The sequence below is a fragment of the Panthera pardus genome, unplaced genomic scaffold (assembly GCF_024362965.1).
Source record: "Panthera pardus isolate Hobbes unplaced genomic scaffold, ASM2436296v1 HiC_scaffold_20, whole genome shotgun sequence".
Classification (NCBI taxonomy): Eukaryota; Metazoa; Chordata; class Mammalia; order Carnivora; family Felidae; genus Panthera; species Panthera pardus.
This window is the reverse complement of record NW_026526766.1, coordinates 90,927,910-90,938,196: the sequence shown is the minus strand read 5'-3', so window position 1 is coordinate 90,938,196 and position 10,287 is coordinate 90,927,910.

The following is a 10,287-nucleotide window of genomic DNA, read 5'->3' as shown; positions in this document are numbered from 1 at the left end:
CTCAGCTGGAAAGCGGTAGGCGGGTGTGAGATGTGCGAGTGGGGCGTTGTGGGTGCAGCCCACGTGTGCGTGGCAAGAGGTCATCGTGGGCATTTGGTGACTGGGCCGGGCTTTCTAAGTGTCCCGCGGGGCCCGCTGGCCGTCTCCCCTGCGGACAGCTCGGGGACATCGCTCCGGCCACGTGCAGGTGAGCACGGGGTCTGCCTGGAGCGGGCGCCTGGCTGCTGGGCGTTTGTCGGACGTTTAGATTTATCCCATCGTCCCCCACCTCCCACCTCTCGCTGCCACGGTTAGTGCTTTCCGATCGTTTATTCTCTGGGGAATGGCGTGTTCGCCTGGTGTGCGATGTTGCGTCCCCAGGCTCTGAGCAAGGACTTCTTCCGTGAGTCGAGTGCATGGGTTTTGGGCCCTGGAGTCCGTCAGTGGGGGCTGTTGCGGGTGCTTGAGGCTTTTTTTGCTCGTCTCTGGGGTGTTTCTGCACCCGGGTCTGGGGTCTTCCGACGTCTGGGTGGGAGATCTCTGACGGAGCCAGCTTGACACAGCCGGGTGCCCGCGGGGCCAGGTGGTAGGGATTCCCCGGGCATCCGGCGAGCTGTGTGTCTGCTGGAAGGATCCAGACCCTTTTCCCACTTGGCAGGGGCTGCTGCTGCACGGACTGTGTGTGGGTTTCGGGGAGTGGGGTGGGTTCCACGTCTGAGAAGGCGTGTTTCTGGGCCCTCGCCGCTTCTCTCTCATGCTGACAGGGGGTCCGCTGTCCCTGGCTGGGGTGAGAGCTGGGTGCAGCAGTCTGCCGGCTGGCTTCCCCCCAGCCCTCTGCGCCCGGCCTCACTGAGCTCCAGCGCCCCGGGGCGGGGCCCGGGTCACCTGGGCCCCTCAGCCCTGCCGCGGGGAGCACACTCGGTCACCTGACTCGTCTTGTGGCGGCTGGCCAGCCCCCAGCCCTGTTACCCTCCCCCCACCCCGAGGCATTCAAAAATGCGTGTTGTTGGTAGTTCGCAGAAGCTGTTTTCAGATATTCCCAAGGACAGTACCAAACGGTGGAAACATACTTTCCCCAGGTTCCCTCCCCCACATTGACTCTGGCCTTGGCCACCCCCTGGGGGTTGCTCGTGACACCCAGGGAAGTGGACGTTGGTGAGCCCGAGGGGGCCAGGAAGGGGCACGGGGGCAGCGAGTGTGCGGGTGGAGGCCCCGGCCCCGCGGGGCGAGCAGGCAGGAGCGCTGGGCAGCCACGGGGCTTCCCCGGGGCTCCAGGATGGGCCGGGGGCTTTGGGATTTGGGGGCTGTATAATGGGGAGCCATGGTAGGTTCTAGCAGTGATGGTGGACCATGACCATCCTGCCAGGTGATCAGCGGCGGGGGTGGCCATGGGGACACCGTGCCGAGGTGGCTGCGGCCGGGTCTCTGTACCAGGGGGACTGGTGGGCGTTTGCCGGGGGCAGTGCTGTGCAGATGGAGGTCGTGATCATCCAGAGCCCAGGAGGAAGCCCTCCTGGGCCGTCTGTCAGTCTCTTTATCCCCGCTTCTGCCTGGGGACCCTGTGGGCTAGACGCTCCCGTGGGTGCTCCCTGTAGCCCTGTCCTGGGTGCTTGGGAACAGATGCCGCCTGTCCCTCTCCATGGCCTCACCACCCCCCCCCCCCCTTCCCCAGGTACGTCAGGAGTCAGTGTCCTGGGGGCGTGGTTGGATCGTGAGGACAGGGCAGAGGTTCTGGGGTCAGCCGGGCCTGGCCCTGTGCTCGCACGGCCACCTCGGGGCCTCTGTCTCCCCGCTCCCTGCTCTTGCTGGGGGCCCAGAGGAGAAAGTAATGGGCGGAGCCTGGCACACAGCGGGTCCCCAGCAGATCTCAGCTTGGGAGTCCAGCCCAGCCCAGCCCAGCCCGTCGGCCTCGCAGGCCCCGAGGGGCTCACAGGTCAGCCTGTGCTGGTCCCAGAGCGGCTCCTGCACGGAAGCTTCTTGCCCAGAGCAGAGAAGAGCTGGCAGGGTTTTCAGCAGGGGTGGGGCGGGGGTGGCGTGCCAGGGTGACCTTTGAAGAGGCTGCCCTGGCCTTGTAGGGCCCGGTGGGTGGGGAGCGGGGGTTGGGCTGCTGTGCTGTCCAGGTGAGCACCCACAGAGGCCCTCGCCTGCGGAGGGAGGTGCCCCGGCTCTAGCTGAGATGGGGAAGCCCCTGCTCCAGCAGGCAGACGACAGGTTCTCGGTCTGTGTCACTGGTGAGGCCCTGTCTCCGGTCTGCAGGGCCCCGCCAGGCGGGCCCCCGCACGCGACTGACACCGGCCGGGAGCCGCTGGCTGAGTCGGTGCGGCGTGGGTGAGCCTCTGCCGAGGGGAGCGTGGCCAGGGCTCACAGGACGTGGCAGTGGGGGTCATGGGAAGGAAGCCCTCCGGGAACTCCTTGGGAGCTGAGCAGACGCCCTCTTCCCCGGGGACCCCTGGCCTGGCCCCGCCCCACCCACCGTGCGGCCCCGGGCTCTGAGCATTCGTGCCCACGGCCGTGAAACAGTGGTGCTCCCGGGCAGAGGGGGGACGTGGGAGTGTCTCCAGGTGCGACCAGCCCACCCCAGGCCCAGAGGAGTTTCACCCGGAGCATCCCCTCTCCCTGGCCCTTCCGGAAAGCTCTGACCTGCCCGGCCACCTGCCTGGAGGCCCCCACACTCCACCACAGGCGGGTGGGGTGTGGGCAGGCTCAGCCCTGGTGTCTGCAGATGTGTTCCAGGGCCCGACGGGGATGCACGTGAGGGTGAGAACAAACAGCTGTCGGGGGCAGGACGCACAGGCATGTTCCCCGACGGAGCAGGGCCTCTGCGCCAGCCAGGGCAACGTGGCTCAAAATGAAACAAGAATCATTTCTTTTCCTGTTGAGAAGAAACTGGTTCAACCAGCCCGCAGACTCGGGGCCCTCTCTCCCCCGCAAGCGCTCCTGCCGCAGGCGGGGTTTCACCAGGAATCCCCCCTTCCCGCCCACCGTCCTCCACAGTCTGGGCAGCGCCCCACAGGTGCTGGGGACAGTGGAAGGGACAGCCTGGAGGGGAGGCCGTGGCGCTCAGGAGCCCTCGCCTGGCCTCGGAGAGGTGAGCGCGCTTCCCGCTCCCTGCGCTCCGTCCCCACAGTGGGCGTCGCTGCTGGGCGCCAGGTTCTGTGCCTGCGGCTCGGTGCCCGGTCGCCCCGCTGGCCGTGGGGGGGGGGGTCTTCGTGAGGGTGAAGGGTCCTGGCCGGGGGCTCTGGCTCTGGCTCGGGAGGAGCCTCTCCCACCGAGCCCTCCCCCTGCCCGCTGGACGAGAGCTCCCGTGATCAGACGGGGTGTGTGGGGCCGGTGTGCTGTCGAGTCCTGCTTAGACTCGCCCTCTGCGATACGGGGGTGTCTTCGGGGAGACTGCACAGCGCTCTGCGGGGCCGCGGGGCAGGCTCGTGTGCGTGGGGATCTCTGATTTGCAGCGGTTGGGGTGCTGACTGCAGGCTCATCCGGGCAGGCTGCCGGTTCCTCTGCATTCCTCTTGTCCCCCCCGTTTCTGTCCCTGCGCCTCCTCCCCCGGCATTCCAGCAGGTCTGGGGGCGTCCACGGCTGCTGCTTCTTGGCCCGTCTGGCAGGCCGTCCAGCAGGCAGCGTGTGTTAGACTGCCAAGCGGGGCCGTGGCCTGGATGTCTGGCCGCAGCGTGGGGAGGTCTGCCTGCTGTGCCCGGGGACGCAGGCCCGGCCAGCCTGCTGGGGGTCTCTGGCCACAGGGCTGGAAACCAGCTCTGTGGACTGTCCGGGGCTCCTTGGCATCTTCCTGGGAGCATTGCACTGATGATTGGGGCCCTCTCCTGGCTCCCCCTGCAGTGCTGGCCGGGGTTGCTGGGCTGGTGGGTAGCCCCATCGGCGAGGCCACCCGCAGCCTTGTTGCCCCTCGACTGTCTGTCTCTGGGGTGGAGGGATGTGGGCACCTCTTGGTGAGATCAGATGCCTTGGAGCCCCTCAAGATTTGGGGGCCCTAGGTGGTGGCTGTGTGGCTTGCACTCGGGGGCCGGGCATCTTTGAGGTTTCTGCCTGTTGGATGGATGGAATGATGGATGGATGGATGGATGGATGGAGGAACGGCACCGGGGACAGGAGGCTGCCCGAGCCCTCGGGATGGGACTTCCGTCCCACAGCCACTGACCTGACGCCGCCGGTCCTGACCCCTGCCCCTCCGAGTCCCTAGGCCTCTGCAGACCACCTGTCTGCTGGTGCTCAGCGCCCCCCTGCCCATCGCCCGTGGTCACGTGGCTTCTGGAAACACCGGCCCTGCCCTGGGTCCTGGGAGGCTCTGGAGTCACGGGGAAGAGGGAAGGGAAGGTGGGGAGTTGGGGTTTCCTGAGCCGCGTTTGGGGCTGTCTGTGCGACAGGTCCTGGTACCTGCTACCTTGAAGCTGTGAGCGGCCCGTGGGGTCTTCTCCCTGCCGCACCCGGGCACACAGGGCACACAAGGGTGGCCGGGCGAGGACGGGGCTGGGCCAGACAGGCAGGGCTCCGGCGGGAGCGCGGCCCCGCCGTGCTCCTGGTGTCGTGTGTCCCTAAGCTGCGAAGACTTCGGGGTGTGTGCCGCTCCGGGACTCACCGCCCTCTCTGCTCCGTGGTGGTCCGAGCGGTGCCTCCCTAGGTTGGGTGTGCAGCTCGTCCTCAGGTACCCCAGGTAGTGCTCGCCGTGGGCCTCCATCAGAGCACTGCCAGCCTGGGGGGGTGATGACACCCCCTGCTGCCAGAATGAGGGGAAGGGGTGCAGGTGCATTTGGTTGACTCTGTGGCTGGGCCTGGTGTGGCGCCGGCGGGCAGCCTCCGGCAAAGACCCCCGCGGGAGTGCCCCGGGGCACTGGTGCCATCCTCAGCTCTTTTTCCAGCACCTCCCGGGCCCAGGCACTGGCTGGCTGCTCACGGGGAGCCCCTCCTGGCCACCCCCTGCCGCCTGGCCGTGCTGCTCACTTCCTCCACGGTGGCTGGACTCCAGCCACACCTGCCGCCCCCGGGCCCAGCTGCGATACCCCCTTCCGTACGAGGTGGCTGGGCGAGGGCGGCCACGCCACTCTTCTTCCCCTGCCCCTCACCAGCCCTGGCCTGCTCGGTATGGCCAGCAGAACCCCGACACCCCATCCCTTTCGCTGCTTGTGGCAAAACCCACTTAGCGTCAGTCTCTCTGGGCTTTAGGCTTTCATGCGTGCCGTGGGGCAGGACAGGGGTTTGCTTAGGTGGTGAGGTTGATGGTGATGATGGTGATGGTGGTGATGGTGATGGTGATGATATAGACGTATCTGTCATCGAGTGCTCAGTGGATATCAGCACAGACGTTGTGTTACTCTGGGCTTTGTTACGGAGAGTGGTTTCCCCTGTTAGACCCTTTGGGCCTTTCTGGGGTCTTTGTCCATGAGGGGCATTGCAAGGAGTGTTCCATCTACCCTGGGAGTTTGAAGTTGGTCAGGGCTGAGGGCTTTAGGTTGGTGTCTCCTCATTGGGACCCAGAAGTCCAAGCGCCTGTGTTACTGTTTCTTGTTCTCACAGCCTGGGACGCCGGGGAGTTCCTCGGGAGAGCGGCCTGGCTGGGGCCCTACAGATCGGGGTTGCAGTCCTACTCTTGGCCTTTGTATCTGTTTCCCCTGGGGGTCCAGACGTGTGAGCAGCCATGCTTTGTATCGTACAGCCTCCTGTGAGGGGCTTTGATTCGCAGCCCCTCGCTTTTCCGTGCGTCCCACACTCCTGCTCTCAGCCCCTGATCACATCCTGGGGGCCAGGGTATGAATTCAAGGAAGGAGAGCCCAGCTGCGTGGCTGCTTCTGGGGTGGGGAAAGGAGCCGAGCCCCTGGTTTGCCTGATGTGGGTGGGGGTCGGGGGCCTTAAAGACAGGTTTGGCGTTTCTGAGTTCTTGAGGCCTCGTGCTCAGCTGGGCCCCAGGGCCCTGACCTGGCCCAGCCCACCCGGCGTCACTCTGAGGTGAGGACACCTGAGGCTCTCAGGGGAGCCCCTGACTCTTTCCGAGTCTCGGGCAGAGCCTCTGCCTATTAGGTCCGTGGTGGCTGCTCATTCTGGGGCCAACACAAGGCCTTGGGGCCGGCAGGGTCATGATGTCCGTCCCTTGGCCTTCGGTGTCCACCCTGCCTGCCCCCTCTCCACCCCTCCCCTCCCGGGCCCCCAGGCATCCCTGTCTGTTGCAGACGGCGGGGTGGGGCCGTGCCAGGAAATAGGACTTTAGAGAGGCCAGCTGGTGGTCTCCATGGGACCCATGGGGGTGAAGTCCCTGTTGGGTGCCCAGGGACCAAAACCCTTAGAGCCGTTTCCTGTGGGCACGTGGGGGCAGGGTGAAGGAATGTACGTCTTGGCTTGCTGTCCCCGTCCTCTCCCTCCCTCTCTTCTCTGGGGTCTGGGTGGATCTGGGCCACCCCGGACCCTGTGTAGAGCTGGGCAGGTCCACGTTCTGGCCCCCTTGGGTCCGTGTGCTCGCTGAGCCCGGCAGGGTGAGGCCCCCGAAGCTTCCTGCCTGGCACATTCGCCACCCTGCTCGAGGCCCCCGGGCTTGGGGCAGGACAGAGACCCTCGTGCTCGAGGCCCCCGGGCTTGGGGCAGGACAGAGGCAGGCTGGGGTTTCTCCTCACCTCTGTAAAGGCCCAGCTCACCTGTGTCCTCCTTAGCAGGGGCTGAGACTTGGGGCTGGGACCACCGGTTTGGGAGAGGGCAGAGTGACCCCAGAGGAGCTGAAATTTCAGCCTGAGCCACCTGAGCCGTAAGCTGACACTGGGCCAGGAGGTCGTGGGTGGGCCATGCTCCCCGAGGGCTGGAGGTAACAGGCCCCTGGGTCCCAGCCCACCCTCTGCAGGGTGGGAAGCAGGCACGGACGGGGCACAGGGGCCACCACAGTAGCTGCTGCCTTGGGTGCACTCTGTTGGCAGAAGGGGAAACAGGCCAGGGGCCCTGGGTCCCGGCAGCGGTCGGCTCTCCCTGCGGCTGGAGCCTCCGCATGTCAGGGGCCATCTGCCCAGCTGGCCCCAGCTCCTGAAGGCCCCTCGCCCCGTGGGGCCAGCGGGAGCTTCTCACCTCCCCCTCCTTGTGTTCCAGCCACTCGCAGCTTCCCCCAAACCCAGACGCGCCGCGGTCCTCACCGCGTCCCCACCAGGCCGCCACTTCTCCCTCCCCTGGCGGCCTCGGGGAAGCAGTCCTTCCGGAAGGTGGGGGCTGTAGGTGGGTGTCTAGGGACGCTCCTGAGGGCCTGCCAGCTCCTCGATGTGGGGTTTCGGTTCCGGGTGGGGGGGGTCCCCGGGCAGGGGCGCAGCGTTGCAGGGGTGGGGGGAGCTTGTGCTCAGAACTGTTCTTGTTCTTACAACGTTCTTCCCCTACGTTTGTGCCCCTCTTCCTCCTGGGCACCTTCGCTCCCGCCCCCACGCCGGCCTTCCTGCCCCTCCCCGAAGTGGGACCCCTCCCCGGGCTCCCTCACTTGGACCTCCTGTCCCTCCCTCCCCACTCTGTGCTTCCTGCGTGGCCCGCCCGGTGTCCTCCTCCTTCCCACTGAACACGTGGCCCCAGCCCGTGGCCTGCTTGGACCCTGCCCCGATCGGTCCTGCCAAGAAGGGCCTTGGAGGAGCCCCAGCTCCCCTTTCTAAGAGTCAGGGGTTCCCTGGCTGTCTGGGGGAGGTGGAGCCCCCGGGGCACGCCCCCACCCCACCGCGGTGAGGCTGGCATTTCCTGCCTCCTCCCCGCCTCCCTCCTGCCATGCAGCCACCGGAAAGGAGGCGGTGGGGCTTCCCCGGCTTCCTGCCGTGGGGTCCCAAGGGTGGTGGGGGGGGTCCTGGTGGGACCCCATGCGGCTGTGGAATTTTGGAGAGCGGAGATGTCTCTTCCCTCTCTCCAAGGGACCTCAGGCCACCTGTTCCTGAGTGGTGGCAGTGGTTTCCGCTTGTAAGCAGCCGTGACTGAGAGCCCACCGCCCGAAGAAGCGGCCCGTGCCGTTGTCGGTCCCCAGGAGACCGTTCTCGGCTTCAAACTTTATCAAGCGTAGCTCTTAACCCCCAGGCTCTGGGGCTCAGGGAGGTTCTGGGCGCCTGCTCTGGGGCTGAGAGCCCAGGGCTTCCCACCTCTGCCCGTGGCTCTGAGGCTGCCTTCCAGGTATTTGTGTGTGAGATGCAGTTTTGTGGCCTCAAGTATGTTTTGTGCTAAAGGAGAGATCCGTCCACCACCTCTTCCGTGCAGCCTTCCTGGACTGAATCTGGCAGCCCGTCCAGGTCTCTTTGCCTGTGCGGGGGCTGCTGGGCCTCCCCCGTCCGTTTGGACAGAGGCCTGTCTCGTGGAGGTCCCTATGAGCTCCCGAGTCCCACTGATGCCTCATCGTCCCAAAGAGGGCATGGCGGCAGGGAGCGGTGGAAGGGGTGTGAGGTGCGGGGGTGCTGAGGGTGTGAGGCTCAGCGTTTGGGCGCCGCCCCTCCCCACACGCCCCTCTGCGCCCCCCTGGGCAGGGAGGGCCGGGTGTCAGCTGGCTCCCCCGTGTCTGAGCTTGATGTCCTGCAGCCCCGCCCCCCCCACCCCCAGCCCCACTGAGCGAGGATCAGATAAGTGTGTGGCGATCAGCCAGTGACAAGGCCCCAGCAGGTCCAAAGTATGACTTTTAAAGAATAAGGCCTTATCGCCGCCTCTGCTTATCAGCGGGTAGGGACGGATGGCAGCGGTGGGGCCTGCACCCACGTGGAGGGGGGTGGGCAGGGCCTCTGCGAGCCGAGGATGTTTGGGCATTTTTTTGCCTTTTCTTTCTAATGTTCCCCTTCCTGGCCAGAGTGTCTCTCTCCAGAAGACTCCAGAAAACACACCCAGCCCATTGTCACCCAGGCTCCGGGAAAGTGTCTTCTGTGGATGTTCTGTGTAAACAGGAAGCACCCAGAGTGGGGGCCTGGGAGCAGCAGGGGTCCTGAGGAGGCGGGCTGGGGTGGGGGTGGGGGCCTGGGACCCAGCAGCCCCAGGGGCTCACAGCAGGGTGGAGTGATTTCTGGACACTGAACACACAGCCTCGGGCCGGGTGGGCAGGGTGCCTGCCGCAGAGGCTCGAAGGGGGTGCTCCTTCCCCCGTGGGCTCCCCTCCTCCTGGTTCGCAGACTCGGGCTGGGTGCGGGCAATGCCTTGGGGGGCTGGGGAGCTTTGGGGTGCAGGCTGGCAGCTGGCAGTCAAACAGGCCTCCTCCCTCCCGGCCTCCTTCCCTGCCGCCCTCCCCCCTTCCGGCCAAGCTTTCTCCTGCCTCTCCCTCTCTCTCCTGGGGGGGAGCAGCAAGCAAACAAACAACCAGCAGCCCGGGGGGGGGGGGGGCACCGGCCCCTGCAGCTGTGAGCCTTGGTGGCAGCCGAGGCCCCTCCCGGTGGCTGTGGCTACGGCTGCACCCGGCCCCTTATGGAGGGAGGACAGCCGCAGAGAAACCCTGCGGGCCCTGCTCTGATCAGGGCCCAAGGGCCCCCAGGAGTACCTGGCAGGGGGGGTGGAATCTAGGAGTGGCTTCTCTTGCTCGGCCCTGGAATCATGGTCTCCTTCCCACTTGTGGGAAGGAAGGTGGGCGGCTCCCCCAGGGACGCCGTCCTGAGGCCGGGAGCCCCAGACGCCCCTGGCTGCGTTGCCTCTCTCTCTGTGCTGCCCTGGGAGGCGTCCGCCAAGCCTGTTTTGCAGGGTCCATCTTGCTCCCCTTTTCCTTTCACCCAGAAGTCGGACAGGTGCTTCTCTAGACCGCGTGGAGGGGACAGCCTCGGTCCAGGCCGTGGCTACCTCCTGTGGAGCAGGCGTGCGGAGGGGGAAGCCGAGCCTCCGACTGCAGGCTGGAGAGGCAGGCCACAGTGCTCGCCTGGTGCAGGGGCAGCTGCGGGTTTCTGGGCTCCTGTCTTTGGGCGGGTCCGCCGCCTTCTCTGTGCCTCAATATCCTCGGCTGTCACGAGTGGGTAGGCAGGGACGTGGGAGCTCCGTGAGATCCAAGATCTGCAGCCGGGCCTGCGTCTGCTGTGCTCGACCGCCTGGCCTCTCCCGGCCTGTCCTTTCTCGTCAGCCCTGCCCCCCCACCGCAGACCTCCCGCGGGAGTTCCCGGGGTGCGGACCTGGGGCCCTTAAGGACTAGTAGGGCCGATCTGCAGTACCCATCCTTGCCAGCAGGTGCTGCTACCATCCGGCTCAGGAATTCTTCAGTTTGGGTTTTCAAGTTCAGCAAAGCCGTTGATCCCCACTTTTGTGAACGGCTGGGATTTCAGACGGATCAGACGAAGCTGCCCACTAGTGGAGTTGGACGGCGAGCAGCGGCAGGCGGGCTCGTCCAGCCCCGACTCCAGTGTG